A 23,121-nucleotide genomic window follows, 5' to 3' on the forward strand; every position below is an offset into this window, starting at 1 on the left:
TTATCACCATGGCTCCAAAATGTACAGGGAAAGACTTTTAAACCAAGAAAGTAGGAAGGAAACTCTCCCTTTAATGTCATCAAACAAAATCATTAAAAACCTTCCAGAACCCATCCCAATATCCTTTTTCATCTTCTGCAAACATAATCATTGGGATTTTGTAAATATTTCCTCCTAAGAAGAAAATATTGTTCATTAGAAGTAGAGACATTCATTTTAAGGTGGAAAATTCCAGTTAATTAACAAAACATCAATTAGGTTTCCACAATGTCAATAATGAAGCTAAAGGGCATTAGCCCTTATCACAAAGTTGTCAATAAAAGGTTTGTGTGATATTAGGACAAAAAGGGAAGTGTTCAAATAGTGATACTTATCACCTTGGATTTCTACGGGGCTATAAAATGCTCCTGCTACCTTATGCCTCCCCTTCCAAGTGTGAAGCAGGTAAGGAGAGTGTTCCTCTCTCTTACTGATTGCAGGCCTAAAGCAAAATGGCCAACTGACTTTGCTGGGCTAATAAATTCATCTCTAAACTAAGGGTAACATTGTAAGTCTTTACTATCTTCAATGGTTAATTTTATGTGTCAACCTGTCCCAGCTTTTTGGCCAAACACCGGTCTAAATGTTGCTGTGAAGCTGCTTTTTAGGTGTGATTAACGTTTAATCAGTAGACCTTGAGTAAAGCAGATTACCCTCCTAATGTGAGTGAGTTTCATCCAATCAGCTGAGGGCCTTAAGAGCAAGGACTGAGGTTTCCTGCACAGAAAGGACTTCTCCTAAGGCAGCAACATAGAAACCCTGCCTGAATCTCCAGACTGCTACTCTGTGGAATTCAGACTCAAAGATGTAACATCAACTCTTATCTCAGTTTCCAGCCTGCTGGCTTGCCCCTCACAACCATAAGAGCCAATCCATTCATATATAAATATATATAAATTTAAATATATAAATATTTAATTAAATAGATATAAATTTAAATATATAAATTTTATATATATATATATATATATATATATATATATATATATATATAATCCTAATATGAAATATATATTATTTACATATATCCTATTGGTCTGCTTCTCTGGAGAACCCTGACTAATATACTATCTTGGTGTGTTTCCAAAGTTTTAATGAATGGAAAACAAGTGACTCTTTTTAATTTAAATAGCTAAAGTAGAGGAATTTTTCTGATTTCATATTTTATAAATCTATAAATAGCACCACATTTTCTCTCACTTCCTTGTTTAAAACCCACAAATGGCTTCCCAACCCCCACAAGGCCCTGTGTTTTCTGCCCCAGACAGAAGGTTCATCTAACAAGGTTACTGGCATCAAGCATTTACACAAATCACTTCCTACTCTTGGGCTTGAACAGTCAGTGGAAAAGAGGATGCCCCAGTCTGTTCCCTTGTGAACACAGAATTAAAACAGCTGGGAATAAACGCTCTTAATAGTTTCAGAAGAGTATCTAAGTGAATTGTTCTATTCCTTACCTGATATTTCTGCCCAGACAACTGGGGCCTACTCGCCAGATCAGATTACTTTCTGCGCTGAGAACTGCTGGCTGCCTAGTGAGAAGGTTTTAGCCATTGGTGCTCATTTCTCCAAACTCCCTTTCCATAACACGATCTGTTTCTACAGTACGACATTCCCGTAGGTGTGATGCAATACTTACTGTCCTGTTTTCCTAGGGTACACACCCTGATCACTTTGATGCTATTTGAAAAACACCCTGGTACCTATAAATAAATAGAAAAGACATCTTGGTCTCATTAGCAACGCATTTAAAAATTATCTCTTAGGTTACTGCCACAGAGGGTATAGTACATCTACTTTAGATCTATTGTTACATTCTTCAGTTTGAATGGAAAATGTTTCCTGATACAGTCCCTGTAATCTGAGAATAATGTTCCCATTTGGGATCTAGTGCTCCCTGTGCTCTGCTTAGGTCGTCCTATTCCTGAATAATTTGGCCATGTGGTTGTTCCCTGTGTCTGAGTTATATAACACCCTGTCCTAAACCTGTCTAATAATCCTCTGTTGTCAACACGTTTGGAAGAACTTAGGTTATTCCATTCCCACCCCTCACCAAGCATAGTACAATGTTTACCCTCTGAGACAGATACTAATAAAATGTCCCATAACAAAGCAAAAATCTGTAGAAATTTCCCAACAAAAGATTAGTCCTAAAATGAATGTGTGGAAAGTTGCAGCTACATAAAAATCCATCAGGGTGGTTGTACCACAATACCTCAGGGCCACAACACACAGACACACAGACACACACACACACACACCGGGACAGTGACCACCACCACCACTACCATCACAACAACGATGAGGAAAAGGGACAAGGAAAAGGGGATAAACCTCACATAATTCTAATCAATTATAATCACAGGAGGAAACCTTGACCTAATTAAGTAAAATCTGGATTGTGCGGCTGTATTAAATATATCAACGGAAGGAAGAAGAACTATATAAGACCTAGAAAAAGAGAAGTAAAAAGTAAGAAGTGGTCAGTGTATCTCACGCATCATCCAAGGGGGAAATGCCTTGAACTGTGGGCTTGGAAATTCCATTCCTTTAGGCAGATAATAAAGATAATAGTTTACACCATATAGTTCCCAGTCTGTGAAGAAAAAGTTCTAAGCACTCTGCATTTACTAACTCATTTGATATGCACAGCAGCCTATAAATAGGAACTATTACTTTCCATATTTTCAGATAAGTAAACTGAGGCACAAAACTTTCATTTATATCACTTGCCCAAAGCCAAGAGTGGAGCTGGACTTGACTCTAGATAGCCTGACCCCCGAATCTACTCCTAATATTAGAATATAGTAAAAAGGGAAAAGACTGCTTCCCTTTCTCTTTGGGAAGAGAGAAGAGCAAACTAGCATTGTTGAGGACCTGCTAATCGCTGAGGATTGTGCCAAGAGTTTTACATACATTGTGCTGGAAACAACCCTGTGAGTCAAACCATCTGATCCCCATTTTACAGAGGTAGGACCTAGGCCTCAGGGAGGTCCCTGTAGAATCAAATACTTTCTTGGAGATCATTGAGAACTTGTCAAAATCAAAGCTAGTGTGTTTGTTCCCTTTCACTCATCTTGAAACTAAGCAACAAACAAATTTTGTATGTTAAACAGGCCTTGACAAGGAATGCAATCTTGAGATTGTGGTCCATTTGTTCATCTGATATGGACTAATGGACCAGTTGATAAAACAGACACACACACACACACACCATGTGAAAGAAACAAAAACAGGAAATTTAGTTTGGCTGTCTTCTGAACTGATCAAGTTGAGTTGAGCATGACAGTTTAATAGACCTCATTCTACTTATTACGTGAGTCAACAGAGAGTGTTATGTTTAATAGAAAAAGAAGTCTCCAAGTCTACAGAATTGAGCACATTTAGAATCTCTACAATTGTTTGGTTAGCACCATAAAGACTCATTTAGATGTAGGAGAGAAGATCCAAAGTTACAATAGAAGTCAAAGCTGGAGCTAAGATCACCATCCACAGTTCTCTTTGAGTATGACTTATCCAGAGACGTTTCCTTTAAATAAATTTACATTTTCTTTTAATGATAAAAGTAATGTACTTCATAGGAAGGTCTATGGAAAATAAATATAGAAATTTAAAGACCCTAAAACTCACTGTCCTATGGTAATCATGTCTGAGGCTGAGACAGGACTTTACAATGCGTGTATTGTAGATAATATTTGGATCACACCATATGCACATTTCTGTGTCTTTTTTCACTTAATATTTTATCTGAAATATTTTTCTATGTTATTAAACATTCTTTTAAAGGCTGCACAATATTTATAGCACAAATATACCACAGGGTATCTTCTACCGCTGGACATTTATGTTGTTTCCAGATTGCACCATTATAAATCAATGAATGGAGGTAGCAAGAGCATTAACACATTACTCTGAAAATTGATAAATAAGGGAAAGAATCAAGCACGTATCATGCCTTTCCCGCGTGAATTATTTTAGGGTAACCAAATTGTTGAAGAGGAAAGGTTTTTCTTTATAGAAAATTTCCAGTTTAATTAATGCAAAAGAATTAGCAGAATTAGAAAAATACCATTTTGTAAATTTTAAAGAACATTGGGGTGCATGTATCTTTACAAAACAAACTAGTGGTTACCAAAGGGGAGAGGGAAGGGGGAGGGACAAACTAGTGGTATGGGATTAAGACACAAACTACTATATATAAAATAGATGAGCAATAAGAATATATTGTATAGCAGGGAATTATAGCCATTATCTTGTATTAATTTTTAATAGCATATAATCTATAAAATACTGAATTACTATGCTGTCTACCTGAAACTAATATTGTAAATCAACTATATGTCAATTTAAAAAAATCTAATGAAATAAATAATGTAGGCAATTATCATTAATGAATGTTATAACTAGCAATTATGTAAAAAGTCAAAAGGGAACTTGATAAAAAGGCTCACCAGAAACTACAAATTGATCTTAGCATCAGTAAAAGTGGGGCAACCAGAAATTTTGCGCATGATACAGCAGGAAGTACAAAACACCACACATACAGTACTCTTGCCAAAAAATAAAAATGAGCCTGACTCTAATCAGCCTCACCCTAAGTACAAGTTTACAGGAAATAAGAGGGCTAGAAAAAAAAATGAATGAAACCATGAAGCAAACATCAGCTAAATCGAGAACGTGGGACATTCTACAGGACAGATGACCTAGTTTATTTCTCAAATAAATAAAGGGGAAAGAAGGGGGGAACTGTTATACATTAGAAGAAACTTGAAAGACATAATATCAACATATGTATTGTGCAGACCTCTTTTGGATTCTAATGTGAACAAAACAATTATGAGAAAAACATTCTTGAGACAATGAAGAAATTTGAACATAAATCCATTCAATTCTCTTAGACTTAATAACAGCCTTTGGATACTTCTTAAAGCTTTTATCATACTGAAGTATTTACAGAGCAAGTAAGATGCCTTGGATTTGCTTTAAAATACTCCTGGAGAAAGAGAAAGAGAAAGAGACAGGGACAGAGACAGAGAAAGCAGAAACAGATGAAACAAGACTAGGAAAATATTACTAATTGTTGAAGCTGGATAATGGTACATAGAGATTCGTTGTAATATTTTCTCTACTTTTATATTGGTATAACATTTTCCGTAATAAAAATTTTCCTAAAATATTGAAGTAAAAATCTGTGTGTGTGTGTATCTTTGTTTGACATTTTTACTAAAACCACAGACTATATTCCTAGAAAGAGAATTATGAGGTCAAAGGCATGAACTTCTTTGAGGTTCTTAGAAAAAAAAAAATTAAGGGCTCTGCAGAAAGTCTGCACCAGTTTATTAACCCCACCAATATGTATGCGTCCATCTCACCAGACCATCACCAAAATTGAATATATATTTTGAAACATTCATTCTATTTTGATAGATAAGGGGTATCTTGTTTTAGTTAATGCTTTTCTTAAGAAATGGGTTGAAATCTTTTAATTAAAAATTTTCACTTATATTTCTTCTTCACTGAATTGTCTGGTTATATCCTTTGTTCATTTTTTTTATTGCAGTCAGTGATTTTTGTCTTTGATTTGTAAGGGCTTTTTTTTAATATGAAAAATAGCAGCTCTTCTTAATCTGCTGCCAAATATTTCTCATTTATTTGATTTTTATTTTGTTTATGTTTTGAATTTTCAGAAGTAAATTTTTATGTAATCACATCTATAGACTTTTGTCTGTGCTTTCTTTCACTGTCTTTATGCTTAAAAATTCTTCTCCTCTCCTAAGATGAGGTAGATTCATTTTCTTATAGTTTTTTTTAATGACTTTGCTTTTTCTTTTTCTTTTTCTTTTTAATTTATCTAGATTTCACCTTGGTGTATGGCTTATGGGGTCAATTGGGATCTTTATTATTTACCAAATAATAAGCCAATCATTTCTTTTTTTCATTAAAAAATTCTTTTTTCAGGTTTAGTATACCCTGACACGTAATAAATCTCTTCATATAGTACTCTTGTATGTTCCTGGCTTTCTTGATAACACGGCTCCCTCTTACTGTTGAATTTTGTGCCTGTACCATTATTATTATGATTTTGTACCTAGTGAAGAGACTTGTTAAACAAACTAGGATAGGAAATGAGACAAACAAGGAGAGGGCAAGAGATTATTATAATGGGGACAGTAAATTTTTATCAGATATAGTGTATCATCTATATCATCCAGCATTTTATTAGCATCTACACAAAGTCTATGTGCTCTAGAAAAGAGAGCAAAGACTCTGGAGTCAGTGTACAGAGATTCAGAATCTGGTTTTATTTATCTACTGGCTGTGTGTTCTTGGACGAAGCCCTTAACTTCTCTGATCCTGTCTCCTCTGCTGCAAAATGAACATAATAAAATCTATATCATGTAGGTGAGATATTCTTGTAAAATATAAAAAACAGTGTGTTTTTTAAATTAAATGTTGATAATGCCCAGAATACTGTTTTTTAAAAAAAAAGTAACAATGATTTCATTGGGAAGTTGCTGAAGATATTTGACATGTCTTTTTCAGTAATTTCTGCAGTAAAGATGTCCACTTTTATTATTTATTATTTTTGCTGTGTTGGGTCTTCGTTTCCGTGCGAGGGCTTTCTCCAGTTGCGGCGAGCGGGGGCCACTCTTCATCGCGGTGCGCAGGCCTCTTACCGCCGCGGCCTCTCCCGTTGCGGAGCACAGGCTCCAGACGCGCAGGCTCAGTAGCCGTGGCTCACGGGCCCAGCCGCTCCGCGGCATGTGGGATCCTCCCGGACCGGGGCACGAACCCGTGTGCCCTGCATTGGCAGGCGGACTCCCAACCACTGCGCCACCAGGGAAGCCCAAGACGTCCACTTTTAATACAGATGGAAATTATATAACTTGCCAGCTGGTGAGTTAAAAAAAACACACACACACAAAAGCTTTTGCTTAGCTTTTGGGAGCTCTGCATCATTAATGGAATTAAACATTTTGCAATTAATTTCAATTCTGTATGGTCAATTTGACTGAAGTATGGGATAGACTAAAATCTAACTTCATCACTTTGTGCCTCTTTGGCAACTACCAACTTGGCTTCACCTGCATAATGAGGAATTCTAAGTAGAAGAGAAAAAAAAAATCCCCACTGCAGTTGTGAACAAATAGGGCACAGATATTGTGCTTTAAGTGATCCTTAAAAATACTTTCAACAAGTGAGCTCTGTGTAAACTCTCTTCTCTTCTCTGGTATCGGAAGCTGTGATCTGTGCCTTTAAAAAGATGGAGGAGCGCGCAACCCGTGCCTCAGTGCAGCAAGGAGGGATGAAACAGCTGGGGCTTGGGGAAGCAGCCAGGCTTCCATCAGTAATTTGGAGCGCTTGCCCTCCCTCCTGCTGCGTTAACAACTTTGCGGCTATGTACAGCTGACAGCCCTGCTCTCATAATCATCAATCCTCAGTTTTACCCACGCTGCCTTCTCTTCCCTTCTGCCCAGCCAGGGGCGGATTCCTAGCTGGCTTCCTAAACTTCTGTCCTCACTTGGTGTGCCTGGCTTCCTCCCTTGTGTCAACAAGTTCCAGCATGTGGAACACGAGTAAGAGCAAGCTTTCAATAAATATCCTTGGTGAGTAGAACTGAATTTCAAATAAATAGCAGAAAAAGTGCTACTAAAAAGGTGAAAAATGCCAGTCTTAAAATGGAATAATGCAGCCTAATGCAGCCACAGCCAGCAAATTTTATGACGGTTGAATTCTAGTGGAACATAGATTTCTTGACTGCTCATATTTGCATTTCTCTCAAATCAGAGAGAAGAGGTTCAAGTGAAAATAATATGTACTAAACTAAAGCAGGTACAAATAACTTCTCAGCCCAGCTTGGCTTTTTTCACTTTTAGTAATGAAATCTCCAGAGAGATTTATTAGTCTCAATATGAATGCAATTAAAAGGAGAGAATAATGGTGTAAAGGTTATATATCTTTAGGTGTGAACTATCTTGGATATCTATATACCATCCCATACTTTAATTCATTCAGTGTATGCCTTGTTGATCTAACTAGATTCATACTTACATGCGTAAGATTTAGTTGAATATAAACAAAATAGTCATGTGTATTCTACTCTAAAATCTCCAAGCATAGACCAGAGCCCCAAATTGACTACAGTCCAACTAAATAAAACCATATTCTTTATTCTTTTTTTAAATCATCTTTATTGGAGTATAATTGCTTTACAATGGTGTGTTAGTTTCTGCTTTATAACAAAGTGAATCAGCTATACATATACATATGTCCCCATATCTCCTCCCTCTTGTGTCTCCCTCCCACCCTCCCTATCCCACCCCTCTAGGTGGTCACAAAGCACCAAGCTGATCTCCCTGTGCTATGCAGCTGCTTCCCACTCACTATCCATTTTACATTTGGTAGTATATATAAGTCCATGCCACTCTCTCACTTCGTCCCAGCTTACCCTTCCCCCTCCCCATGTCCTCAAGTCCATTCTCTACGTCTGTGTCTTCATTCCTATTCTGCCCTAGGTTCTTCAGAACCTTTTTTTTTTTTTTTTCAGATTCCGTAAATATGTGTTAGCATATGATATTTGTTTTTCTTTTTCTTACTTACTTCACTCTGTATGACAGACTCTAGGTCCATCCACCTCACTACAAATAACTCAATTTCATTTCTTTTTATGGCTGAGTAATATTCCATTGTATATATGTGCCATCTTCTTTATCCAGTCATCTGTCGATGGACACTTAGGTTGCTTCCATGTCCTGGCTATTGTAAATAGAGCTGCAATGAACATTGTGGCACGTGACTCTTTCTGAATTATGGTTTTCTCAGGGTATATGCCCAGCGGTGGAATTGCTGGGTCGTATGGTAGTTCTATTTTTAGTTTTTTAAGGAACCTCCATACTGTTCTCCATAGTGGCTGTATCAATTTACATTCCCACCAACAGTGCAAGAGGGTTCCCTTTTCTCCACACCCTCTCCAGCCTTTATTGTTTGTAGATATTGTGATGATGGCCATTCTGACCGGTGTGAGATAATATCTCATTGTAGTTTTGATTTGCATTTCTCTAATGATTAATGATGTTGAGCATTCTTTCATGTGTTTGTTGGCAATCTGTATATCTTCTTTGGAGAAATGTCTACTTAGGTCTTCTGCCCATTTTTGGATTGGGTTCTTTGTTTTTTTGATATTGAGCTGCATGAGCTGCTTGTAAATTTTGGAGATTAATCCTTTGTCAGTTACTTCATTGCAAATATTTTCTCCCATTCTGAGGGTTGTCTTTTCGTCTTGTTTATGGTTTCCTTTGCTGTGCAAAAGGTTTCAAGTTTCATTAGGTCCCGTTTGTTCATTTTTGTTTTTATTTCCATTTCTCTAGGAGGTGGGTCAAAAAGGATCTTGCTATGATTTATGTCATAGAGTGTTCTGCCTATGTTTTCCTCTAAGAGTTTGATAGTGTCTGGCCTTACATTTAGGTCTTTAATCCATTTTGAGTTTATTTTTGTGTATGGTGTTAGGGAGTGTTCTAACTTCATTCTTTTACATGTAGCTGTCCAGTTTTCCCAGCACCACTTATTGAAGAGCCTGTCTTTTCTCCATTGTATATTCTTGCCTCCTTTATCAAAAATAAGGTGATCATATGTGTGTGGGTTTATCTCTGGGCTTTCTATCCTGTTCCATTGATCTATATTTCTGTTTTTGCGCCAGTACCATACTCTCTTGATTACTGTAGCTTTGTAGTATAGTCTGAAGTCCAGGAGCCTGATTCCTCCAGCTCCATTTTTCTTTCTCAAGATTGCTTTGGCTCTTCGGGGTCTTTTGTGTTTCCATACAAATTGTGAAATTTTTGGTTCTAGGTCTGTGAAAAATGCCATTGGTAGTTTGATAAGGATTGCATTGAATCTCTAGATTGCTTTAGGGAGTATAGTCATTTTCATAATGTTAGTTCTTCCAATCCAAGAACATGGTATATCTCTCCATTTGTTTGTATCATCTTTAGTTTCTTTCATCAGTGTCTTACAGTTTTCTGCCTACAGGTCTTTGGTCTCCCCAGGTAGGTTTATTCCTAGGTATTTTATTCTTTTTGTTGCAATGGTAAATGGGAGTGTTTCCTTAATTTCTCTTTCAGATTTTTCATCATCAGTGTACAGGAATGCAAATTAATGTGCATTAATTTTGTATCCTGCTATGGTACCAAATTCATTGCTTAGCTCTAGTAGTTTTCCGGTAGCATCTTTAGGATTCCCTATGAATAGTGTCATGTCATCTGCAAACAGTGATAGCTTTACTTCTTCTTTTCCCATTTGGATTCCTTTTATTTCTTTTTCTTCTCTGATTGCTGTGACTAAAACTTCCAAAACTATGTTGAATAATAGTGGTGAGAGTGGACAACCTTGTCTTGTTCCTGATCTTAGTGGAAATGGTTTCAGTTTTTCACTATTGAGAACAATGTTGGCTGTGGGTTTGTCATATATGGCCTTTATTATGTTGAGGTAAGTTCCCTCTATGCCTACTTTCTGGAGTGTTTTTATCATAAATGGGTGTTGAATTTTGTTGAAAGCTTTCTCTGCATCTATTGAGATGATCATATGGTTTTTCTCCTTCAGTTTGTTAATATGGTGTATCACATTGATTGATTTGCATATATTGAAGAATCCTTGCATTCCTGGGATAAAGCCCACTTGATCATGGTGTATGATCCTTTTAATGTGCTGTTGGATTCTGTTTGCTAGTATTTTGTTGAGGATTTTTGCATCTATGTTCATCAGTGATATTGGCCTGTAGTTTTCTTTCTTTGTGACATCTTTGTCTGGTTTTGGTATCAGGGTGATGGTGGCCTCATAGAATGAGTTTGGGAGTGCTCCTCCCTCTGTTATATTTTGGAAGAGTTTGAGAAGGATAGGTGTTAGCTCTTCTCTAAATGTTTGATAGAATTTGCCTGTGAAACCATCTGGTCCTGGGCTTTTGTTTGTTGGAAGATTTTTAATCACAGTCTCAATTTCAGTGCTTGTGATTGGTCTGTTTATATTTTCTATTTCTTCCTGGTTCAGTCTCGGAAGGTTGTGCATTTCTAAGAATTCGTCCGTTTCTTCAAGGTTGTCCATTTTATTGGCATATAGTTGCTTGTAGTAATCTCTCACGATCCTTTGTATTTCTGCAGTGTCAGTTGTTACTTCTGCTTTTTCATTTCTAATTCTGTTGATTTGAGTCCTCTCCCTCTTTTTCTTGATGAGTCTGGCTAATGGTTTATCAGTTAAGTTTATCGTCTCAAAGAACCAGATTTTAGTTTTATTGATCTTTGCTATTGTTTCCTTCATTTCTTTTTCATATATTTCTGATCTGATCTTTATGATTTCTTTCCTTCTGCTAACTTTGGGAGTTTTTTGTTCTTCTTTCTCTAATTGCTTTAGGTGTAATGTTAGGTTGTTTATTTGAGATGTTTCTTGTTTCTTGAGGTAGGATTGTATTGCTATAATCTTCCCTCTTAGAACTGCTTTTGCTGCATCCCATAGGTTTGGGGTCATCATGTTTTCATTGTCATTTGTTTCTAGGTATTTTTTGATTTCCTTTTTGATTTCTTCAGTGATCTCTTGGTTATTAAGTATTGTATTGTTTAGCCTCCATGTGTTTGTATTTTTTACAGATTTTTTCCTATAATTGATATCTAGTCTTATAGCCTTGTGGTCGGAAAAGATACTTGATACTGTTTCAATTTTCTTAAATTTACCAAGGCTTGATTTGTGACCCAAGATATGATCTATCCTGGAGAATGTTCCATGAGCACTTGAGAAGAAAGTGTATTCTGTTGTTTTTGGGTGTAATGTCCTATAAATATCAGTGACGTCCATCTTGTTTAATGTATCATTTAAAGCTTGTGTTTCCTTATTTATTTTCATTTTGGATGATCTGTCCATTGGTGAAAGTGGGGTGTTAAAGTCCCCTACTATGATTGTGTTACTGTCAATTTCCCCTTTTATGGCTGTTAGCATTTGCCTTATGTATTGAGGTGTTCCTATGTTCGGTGCATAAATATTTACAATTGTTATACTTCTTCTTGGATTGATCCCTTGATCATTACGTAGTGTCCTTCATTGTCTCTTGTAATAGTCTTTATTTTAAAGTCTATTTTGTCTGATATGAGAATTGCTACTCCAGCTTTCTTTTGATTTTCATTCGCATGGAATATCTTTTTCCATCCCCTCACTTTCAGTCTGTATGTGTCCCTAGGTCTGAAGTGGATCTCTTGTAGACAGCATATATACAGGTCTTGTTTTTGTATCCATTCAGCCAGTCTATGTCTTTTAGTGGGAGCTTTTAATCCATTTACATTTAAGGTAATTATCGATATGTATGTTCCTATTACCATTTTCTTAATTGTTTTGGGTTTGTTATTGTAGGTGTTTTCCTTCTCTTGTGTTTCCTGCCTAGAGAAGTTCCTTTAGCATTTGTTGTAAAGCTGGTTTGGTGGTGCTGAATTCTCTTAGCTTTTGCTTGTCTGTAAAGGTTTTAATTTCTCCATCAAATCTTAATGTGATCCTTGCTGGGGAGAGTAATCTTGGTTGTAGGCTTTTCCCTTTCATCACTTAAATATGTCCTGCCACTCCCTTGTGGCTTGCAGAGTTTCTGCTGAAAGATCAGCTGTTAACCTTATGGGGATTCCCTTGTATGTTATTTGTTGTTTTTCTCTTGCTGCTTTTAATATTTTTTCTTTGTATTTAATTTTTGATAGTTCAATTAATATGTGTTTTGGCATATTTCTTCTTGGATTTATCCTGTATGGGACTCTCTGTGCTTCCTGGACTTGATTGACTATTTCCTTTCCCATATTAGGGAAGTTTTCAACTATAATCTCTTCAAATATTTTCTCAGTCCCTTTCTTTTTCTCTTCTTCTTCTGGGACCCCTATAATTCGAATATTTGTGCATTTAATGTTGTCCCAGAGGTCTCTAAGACTGTCAACAGTTCTTTTCATTCTTTTTTCTTTATTCTCCTCTGTGGTAGTTATTTCCACTATTTTATCTTCCAGGTCACTTATCCGTTCTTCTACCTCAGTTATTCTGCTATTGATTCCTTCTAGAGAATTTTAAATTTCATTTATTGTGTTGTTCATCATTGTTTGTTTGCGCTTTAGTTCTTCTAGGTCCTTGTTAAGCGTTTCTTGTATTTTCTCCATTCTCTTTCCAAGAGTTTGGATCATCTTTACTATCATTATTCTGAATTTGTTTTCAGGTAGACTGCCTATTTCCTCTTCATTTGTTTGGTTTGGTGGGTTTTTACCTTGCTCCTTCATCTGCTGTGTATTTCTCTGTCTTCTCATTTTGCTTAACTTACTGTGTTTGAGGTCTCCTTTTCGTAGGCTGCAGTTTCATAGTTCCCATTGTTCTTGGTGTCTGCCCCCAGTGGCTAAGGTTGGTTCAGTGGGTTGTGTAGGCTTCCTGGTGGAGGGAACTGGTGCCTGTGTTCTGGAGGATGAGGCTGGATCTTGTCTTTCTGGCAGGAAGGACAGCGTCCATTGGTGTGTTTTGGGTTGTCTGTGACCTTATTATGATTTTAGGCAGCCTCTCTGCTAATCGGTGGGGTTGTGTTCCTGTCTTGGTAGTTGTTTGGCATAGGGTGTCCAGCACTGTAGCTTGCTGGTTGTTGAGTGGAGCTGGGTCTTAGTGTTGAGATGGAGAGCTCTGGGAGAGCTTTCGCCGTTTGATATTATGTGGAGCCGGGATGTCTCTGGTGTACCAATGTCCTGAACTCGGCTCTCCCACCTTAGAGGCACAGGCCTGACACCCGGCTGGAGCACCAAGACCCTGTCAGCCACAAGGCTTATGTCTTTTTTTTTCTGTCTTCGATTGCAAATTATGTAGAAGGCAGTATATCTTCCATGTTCTTGAATATCGTCTTGTTGCAGCTTCTCCTTTGTCTTTGGATGTGGGGTATCTTTTTTGGTGAGTTCCAGTGTCTTCCTTTCAATGATTGTTCAGCAGTTAGTTGTGGTTCCGGTGCTCTTGTAAGAGGGAGTGAGCGCACACCCTTCTACTCCGCCATCTTGAATCAACCTCCCATATCCTATATTCTTATGCTTACATCTTGAAATTAAAAGTCCTTCTTAATTATATTTTCATCTAATTTCTCAAACTCCTATTAAATGCTTACCATGTGATAAGCATAGCTAAGCATTTACCCATACGTTTTCTCATTTAAATCATACAGTAACCCTGGGAAGTTGGTATTATCACTTTAAATTCACCAACAAACACAAAGCTTAGAGAGATCAGGCAGCTATAAAGAACAGAACTGAAATTTTAACTTAGGTCTTCTGATTATAAGATTTTTCCACAGCTTAGTGTTCCTTTCCTAAACTTCTTGCTAAGTTCAGTTGGTAACTGTGGTTGTAAGGTATCGTCACCACTAATAATAATAACAACAAACATACAAAGAGAAAGTATCATTATAGAATACACTTTATGATATAAGATATTTTGTTCCCTCATATTTAAAATTGGGTCATGGATTTTCAAATAGAAAGTCTCCAAATCCAACCATTCTCATCATCATGTGAAAGCAGAGTAAAGGCAAAAGCCCAGCAAAGGCAAAGGCCTAGACCTTAAAGATAAACAGACACAACAAAATCTGGCTCTGCCTTTATTCACTATCTCTGTTTCTCTGGGTACAGTCACTTCACCTCTCAGAACCTCAATCTCCTCATCTATCAAATGGAAAAAGTAATTTCTCCCACAGGCTATTGACTCAAGGATTAAATTAAATAGCATATAAATTGCCCTAGTGTATGCCCAGAAAATCTTAGCTGATGTGGTAGACTTTCCATTTTCTAGGAGCAAGTTACCTGATTTGCAGAAAAACGTAGCTGATATGGTAGACTTTCCATTTTCTAGGAGCAAGTTACCTGATTTGCAGGAAATCGTAGCTGATATGGTAGACTTTCCATTTTCTGGGAGCAAGTTACCTGATTTGCAAAATAAAGATAGATCAAGTTAAAAACATACATTCACACACATAATATATTATGTGTGTGCATAAATATGTGTGTGTGTGTGTGTAAGTTAGGAGAAGACACATGATAGTTGTAGAATATGATGATAATTGCTGCCCCTGGGACCACATATGCAGTGCATTGACCTACAACTCCAGCCCCGCCAGTTGCAGCTTTGTCTGCTCAGCCTCCACCACAACTCCTTCCCTTCCTTCAATCTTGCTATCTCCCCACCCCACTGTGCTCTCTCTACCAATTCTGGTTAAGGCTACTCCTCTATTTTATAATAGCAGCTGGCTAGCCTGTCCAGTTATACAGCCATGGAGGTGATTAGGGCCCAAGTCCCCTCTGCATTCAACAATAGTTAATTTGCACACATGATACAGAGCTAATATGACTACGTTTACAGATTATTTGGGATTATTTGTGACCTTCCAACACCTTGCCCCACTCCAAGCCTCCATACAGAAACACACTTTTCTCTCAGTTAATTTATATTTGACTCATATCTTTCTACACCTTGCCTTCCAAGTGGCTTTTCAGCTTATGTCTCTAGACCCTTAATGACAGGGAAATAACTTCCTCTTGAAGATGCATCCTATTTAGATATTTTGATAACTCTGAAAATTTCCTTTCTCATGCTAAGACAAACTCTCCTTTTGGATAATATTAATCTGAGCTTTTCTTCCCTTTAATGATCCTTAAAAAAAAACTCTCACCCAATCCCTTTTCCATGAAGTCAGCTCTTCAGATAAGATTCTATATAAATCAGGTTGTACCACAAAGGCATTATGCTAAGTAAAAGGTGTCAGTCTCAAAAGGGATCCCATACTGTATGGGATCACATACAGTATGATCCCATTTATATGACATTCTGAAAAAGGGCAAAACCATAGGGACAGAAAACACATCAGTGGTAGCCAGGGGCTAGGATCTGGGGGAGGGAGGGGAGTGGCACTAGTGTCTGACCAGAAAGAGACAGCGTAAGGGAATTCTTTGGGGTGTTGAAATTAGTCTGTATCCTATTGTGTTGGTGTGTTAGTGATTATAATAATCTATGCATGTATTAAAACTCATAGAACTGTACACCAGAAAGAGGTGAATATGACTACATGTAAATTTTGAAGAATTACGTATATTGATCTCTTACTACGTGTCAAGTGCTTGTCATGATTCTTTCATTTTAATCTTCAAAATAACCCCACAAGATAGGTCATATTATTATCATCCCTGTTTTACAAATAAATAAACAGAGGCACAGAGAGGTTAACTAACTTGCCAAGGTCACAAAATTTGATAGAGACAGAGCTTGGATTTTAACCCAAGCAGTCTGACTCCAGAACTGAATAGCTTCACCACTGTCCTATTCTGGCTCTGCAAAGAGAGTATATATCCTCTATCATATATCCTCTATCAATGAAACTACATGACCTCTTTGACAAGTAGAACATCAGCTAGAACTACATAAACACAATTAGCTTGAAAGTGGAGCAAAGCATGTGCCACCAAGACAAGTGTATTTCTTGGCCACAAAAAGTCTTAATTGCTGTTTTAATAACTAATATTTAAACATTGCAATTTCCAGTTTCCTTTGAAAGAAAATGCCTTTTTATTAACACACTAAATAAATTTCAAAATCAACTTTCCAATGCCTGTGGACACTGGTGTGAAAATCTTTAAGTGTCCCTTAAGAAATTCTGATTCTGATGCAAAGAAAATAGAATATATCAATAGGGAGCTCAAATAAATTGTTTAAAAATTCAAAAATCTTATTCCACTCCTTCTCCCTCCCCACTTCCCCAAAACTAAATCCTTCCGGATATTTTTTGGAACTAAAACCTCTTAGTAATGAGACAAACGGATAAATACACCCACGTCTGGTGCCTTGTGGTCATTCTTACACATTCATTTAGGTCTTTCAGTGCCTGCAGTCTACATCCCCGCAAACTTCATTCCATACACTTTGCAAAAATAAAGCTATCCACTGCAGAAGTGATGCATGGCAAGCCTCATAATTCAGAAGCAGCAGCAGCTGGAAAGAGAAAACAAAGGGAAGAAATTATGATGGCTTTTAAAAACTGAGTTACAAAGAATGCCTAAATTTGGTAAGCACAATCTTGAGATAATAAATGTTGCTCGGTGTTGATGCAAAGAGTTGGTTAAAGAAAATCTGCTTCTGGATTTTTAATGTTCAGTTCTTGTTCATGATGGATTTAATCATTTCAGTACTATGCCCAAGACAGATTACATACACATTCATGCACACATTCTCTATCTCCAGGTAAGAATGATCTGAGGTCTATGTGACATTTCTGCCTTAGATCCACTTTCCCTGAAATATTCAAGAGTTTAATGGAGCCATCCTCAGCCCACTATCATCACCCTCCAAACACCTTTAGCCCAAACCCCCTTAATATACAGAGGGAGTTCTTCTAATAAATTCTACTATACCTTATGTAACCTACAATTAAATTTCATGCAGAGTAACATCAAAAAGGAACCAAAGAGAGATCAGGGCAACACAGAACACATTATTTGAATTATCTGGTTGTCTTCTACAAAATTCCTTTAGCCATATTTATCTTTCAGGGCTACCATTAGAATCAGATAAGATGATGCTGACCTAACAAAGTTCTTGCCATGTAACTAGACAAGTGGCAGTTATAATTATGATCAAGGAAAGAAATCCTGCAGATGGAACAGTGTTCATCTATGGCCATTTGCAGCTTTATTTCACAATATTTCCTTAGGCAAATTTCTCTACTCCTTGCCTCAATTTCAGGTTTGATCTTGTTATAAACTCATGGGCTTTTCAGTGTTAATTACTAGTTACCAACACACCTCCTATGGAATACAATGGTTTTGGGGTTATGAAATTAGGCTTGCTAGAGAAATGTTTAAGAGATGTGAAATGACTTTGCAACTTGATGCAGCTAAGCAGGGAGATTGCACAATCTTAATTCACAGGCGCAAGCACACACACCCACACACCCAGGAAGTGCGGGGGGTCTTGTGGAAATCAGTAGCTTATCTATTATGTGCACTCCGGAGCTGTAAACAAGACCATGTGAGGACTCAGCTAGAATGCTTCCTCTGAGTCAGTATTAAACAAACTTCCGAAATGTTAGAGAAGGAAATAAAGCCACTGTACCCTAAAGACACCCAGGACAGAGAGCTGGGGATGTAGAAGTTGTGTTCAACATTGTCAGAGACTGACTGAATACTTAAAGTAAGTTTTGTAATAAAAACAAAATGCTGCTTAATAATCAATAGCTAGTATGAATTAGAATAGGTTGTAATCTCCTTATGGAGTGTCCTATCAGAATTTACATGACTTAATATGTGGAATGGCAAAAATTTTTTAAACCTTTGGTGTTTTATTCCACAAGAATGATAGCACATTTTTCTATTTGGTAATAATAACATTAGTGTAATGGTCTCAGTATAATTTTGGTTCAGAATGAATCAGAGGCAAAGATCTCATCAATGGTGAAAAAAATAAAACACCAGGAAAGCAAAGATTTTTCACAGACAGCATAGCCTGATACAGTGGAAGAGACACAGATGTTGAAATCAGAAGTATTTTGACTCTGCATTTGCAAGTTTTGTGATCTTGGGCAAGTTACATCTCCTTATTGAGATTCTATCTTCTCATCTATAAGATCATGACATTCATGAGGTTCTTATTAAGATCAAATTAGATATTAGCTGAGTAAGCACTTTGACAAATATGAAGAGCTCTACGAATATGAGAAATTATGATTCACTGCTTTAACCTGTAAATGCCCTCAGGTCAACAAAACAGAGTTAGAAAGAAATCAAGTTTAGAATACCCTGGAATTGTTTTTGCTTGAGGTAGATAATGAATACAATTTACATCCCTTTTGACCCGTAATACGTTTTGGTTTTAGGAAGGAAAAGAGGGATGCCACCTATAACTGGAAATCTGCAGTTATAGCTGAATACAGAGAACACAGCTCTTACATATAATTTTATTTGAGTCTTACAAGACTGCATATAGAAATCACAAATCACAAAATAAGAGGAAATAGTTAAAGCATTTTAATCCTTACCAATGTCCACAAAGTAGGATGTTTCATTAAGTGCTGTCTGGGTGCTCAGACAGTAAAGGACATTACCATTTCCGGCAACCCAAGGCTTGACCTCACACTTGGACTTCTGAAGGTAAACTTCCGGAGAGGAAATTAAATACAGAGAACCTCTTCCAGTTTGGAATACCAGTTCTGCCAAAAACACTTAAAGAAACATACAGATCTAAGTTAATTTTTAAAATTTTTACCCTAAAAAATATTAAAGCCACCAGAAAGGTCAATGTTTTTTAAAAAATTTATTTAGACTAGGAAGTGAAATCAAAATCAGACTATCCAAAATGTTTTTTTCTCCTTACCTATGTTCCTATAAAAATAGGCTCTAAAGTAAGATAGTTTCCTTCTTCCCTCCCTGCAATATTTTTACTTAAACCCTAAACGCCAGGCCTTAAAAATGAAAATATTCAACTGAAAGGAAAAGGAAGAACTATAACCATCATAATTTACATATATGATATATATAGATCAAATTAAACATGAAATTTATTCACCCCATTTTTATTTCACAAGCTACCTAGGACCATTCAAGCCTACTTTCTTCTCTAAGGTGTGTGTACCTTCTGGGTTCAGTGGATACTCTGAAAGGTCAAATAGAGTCCATCCTTTGAGCAGATGAGATGCTGTTCTATTTTTAAAAAACCTCTAGAGAAGGAAATTCCACAAGCCTCCCCAGTTACACATTCCAGTGTCTATCAAATCTCACTGTCTGAAAATTTTTCCTTTTCTCTTATCTAAATCCCTCATGCTGTAACCTAAGCCTGTTGCCTCCTGTCTGGTCCCTAACGGAGATGGTCATCATCCTTCATAGATCAACCTCCTCACACAAGGCTCTTCTGAAATTCTGTAACCAGAAACCACTTGATTTCTAACTCTCTTTATCACAGCTCTTTATCATTGTCGTTACTCACCTATCATTTTCTTCCAAGTTTTCTTCCTCCAACCTTGTATTCACTTCACAAAGCCTTTAAAAATAATTTTTTTAAAAAAGCAAAAGAAATGAAAATTATTCATTAACTTTACTACACTAAAACTGCCTATTTTATTTTTTTGTTCTTGCCCCTATGTAGATATACATACATCATTGTAACCATAATGTGTAATTTTATTGTATTTATTCCAAGTTTTTAAATTACTCCTTTAGTTTCACAATCCAGAACATGCCTAGAATGAGCTAGCTTATCATTACAACTTTAATGATGTTGGTTTAAAGTTCATGATTTGAAGAATTTCCTTCTTCATTCAATAGAATTAAATGATTACTAAGAATTGAAGCACTCTGCTAGGTTCTAATGAGTCAAAGCATTTAACATTCAGTCCTTGCCCACAAGCAGGTCATAATAATACACATAGCCAATTAATTAGAATGAAGAAGATCCTATGTGGATTATTCCTGCATCTACCTATACCATATATATCTATATAAACTTATAGGGTCAACTGAGAGAGCTGGACATCAGGGGAGGGCTGACCCTGCAGAAGGCAGGATGGGGGAGTCACCTGGCAAGTGATCTGAAGGAGCAGGAGCTGTGGGTAAATTGCCACAGCTTTCACCATCTAGGCCAGAGCACCTAGGAGAGAATACTTAGTACTATCCAGAGTTTAACTGGGCCTCTGTAGAAGGATGTTTGGTGAAAGACTGAACTCAGTGGCAAGGTAGTGCCCAAATCTTTTCTGAATTATAAGAGCTTTGGTTACCAGAATGAAAGGGCAAGTTTGTGCAGCTGAAAAAAAAAGATGGTTAATAAGGGTCAGGTGATCTGGGATAAGTCTGACTTGAGGATTCACTTAATATTTGATGAAACAATCTAGTATCATCAAGAGAACAAAAACCTGAAAGGAAAAACTGGTTGCAGTACCATAGTATCCTTGAACAATCACTCTTCAGGTCTGGTCCTCAGTTTCTTCATCTGTAAAAGTAGATGTTGTTTATGGTATATTCCATGATTTATATTCCAGGAAATAGCATATAATAAAAACAATGGGGGCTTCCCTGGTGGCGCAGTGGTTGAGAGTCTGCCTGCTAGTGCGGGGGACACGGGTTCGAGCCCTGGTCTGGGAAGATCCCACATGCCGCGGAGCAACTGGGCCCGTGAGCCACAACTGCTGAGCCTGCGCGTCTGGAGCCTGTGGGGAGGGGCCGCGTTAGTGAGAGGCCCGCGCACCGCGATGAAGAGTGAAGAGTGGCCCCCGCTTGCCGCAACTAGAGAAAGCCCTCGCACGAAAACGAAGACGTAACACAGCTAAAAATAAATAAATAAATAAAAAGAGTAGCTATTAAATTTCAAAAAACAAAAAACAATGCGTTGTATTTCCAAAAACCAAACATACAATTACTTCTTTAAAGAAAAAAATATTGGGACTTCCTTAGTGGCGCAGTGATTAAGAGTCCGCCTGCCAATTCAGGAGACACGGGTTCAAGCCCTGGTCCGGGAAGATCCCACATGCCGCAGAGCACCTAAGCCCGTGCACGACAACTACTGAGCCTGTGCTCTAGAGCCCGCAAGCCACAGCTACTGAGCTCGCATGCCACAACTACTGAAGCCCACGTGCCTAGAGCCCGTGCTCCGCAACAAGAGAAGCCACGCACCACAACGAAGAGTAGCCCCAGCTCGCAGCAACTAGAGAAAGCCCTCATGCAGCAACAAAGACCCAACGCAGCCAAAAAATAAAAATAATAAAAAAACAAATAAAATTTTAAAATAAAGTATAAGAAGTAGAAAAATATTTTTTTAAAAAAAGGAAAAAAATAGATGCCCATTTTCACCATATCTTAGGCTTAGATTTAAAATGAAACACAGGCTATGCTCTCAAGAAGTTTAGTTCTTCAAGAAGTTTTAAAAATAGAATCCTCGTTTTAAAATATTAAGGGAGCTTACAGCTTAATAGATTCTGATTACAGAACAAGAGTCCAATCATTCATCCATGCAACAAACAGGTGTTGATCATTACCTGTACCAGACTCTGTGTTAGATACTAGCAATACCTTAGAGAACAAAATTCAAGGTCCCAGAAAGAAATAGATGGCATACTTGAAACAGATAATTAAAGAGTTTAATGAAGGGTCTATTTGTAAAGGATGTGGACAGCATTAGGGGAAACAAGCATCCTGAGTCTAGCAACAGCTAAGAAGAGAAGCCAAGTAGCCAAAATGTATCACCTATAGGCCTAAATCATCAGAGAGAGGAAATAGTGATGAATCCAAGAGCTGTAGGAGAGGACTGCCTGAAAAGCTATGACCTTTGGTAGAAAAACACAGCTACCACTAAGCCTTTCCTCCTGCCCTCTGATCTCTGCTTAAATGAACTCAATTGGAAGCTGGAGGGCAGGAGAGCCCAGCTGATACAGCTATTAGAAGTCAGCCTCCCAGGACACAGAGCAGGTTGAAGAATATACAGTACATCCCTGCTTGTAAAAAGCATGTTGTCTGCTGGCAGAGAGATATTAAATAACCAAATAAAATAATTTGAGATAATCACAAGTGATCTGAACAATTTAAAGCAAGGATGTGACTGAGGAGGTGAAGGCCCCTCTGAGGGGATGATATTTTTCCTAAGAATTTAAAGACAAGGAGGAGCCAACTGTAAAGATTAGGAGGGGAACATTCTAGGCAGGGGGAATAGCAAATGTCAAGGTCCTCTGGTAGAGGGACTCTTGAAGAGTTTGAGAATTGAGCAAAAGGCCAAGTACTTCTGAAGCACGTTAAGGCAGAGAAAAGTGTAAAAATTAGGTCAGAGTAGTAGGTAGTGCCCATAGCTTGTGATATGTCAAGGAGGTCGAGGAGGTCATGGCAAGGTGTTTGGGCTCTGTTTTTAGTGCAGTGGGCAGCTATTGAATGATTATGTGCAGGGGAGCAACATCATCTTGTTTACATGTTCCAAAGGTCACTTAGGCAATGGATTGAAAACTGATGTTTAAGGGCACAAGAATAGAAGCAGGAAAACCAGTTACTAGGGTATTTCAGATGTCCATTGAAAGTTGATGGTGATTTGGACTAAGAT

At 37.5% G+C, this 23,121-nt stretch overlaps 1 long non-coding RNA gene across 5 annotated transcripts in view; it reads left to right on the forward strand.

Annotated features, from left to right (window-relative positions):
- The first annotated feature begins 1,013 nt into the window (after positions 1-1,013).
- Positions 1,014-23,121, forward strand: part of LOC309632770 — a 114,788-nt gene continuing 92,680 nt past the window's right edge. For all 5 annotated transcript variants that reach the window (XR_014247050.1, XR_014247051.1, XR_014247052.1 and 2 more), the window contains exon 1: positions 1,014-7,646. This is a non-coding gene — a long non-coding RNA (uncharacterized lncRNA). The remainder of the gene's footprint in view (positions 7,647-23,121) is intronic.

Source organism: Balaenoptera borealis (genome assembly GCF_965194805.1).
Source record: "Balaenoptera borealis genome assembly, chromosome: 8".
NCBI classification, from domain to species: domain Eukaryota; kingdom Metazoa; phylum Chordata; class Mammalia; order Artiodactyla; family Balaenopteridae; genus Balaenoptera; species Balaenoptera borealis.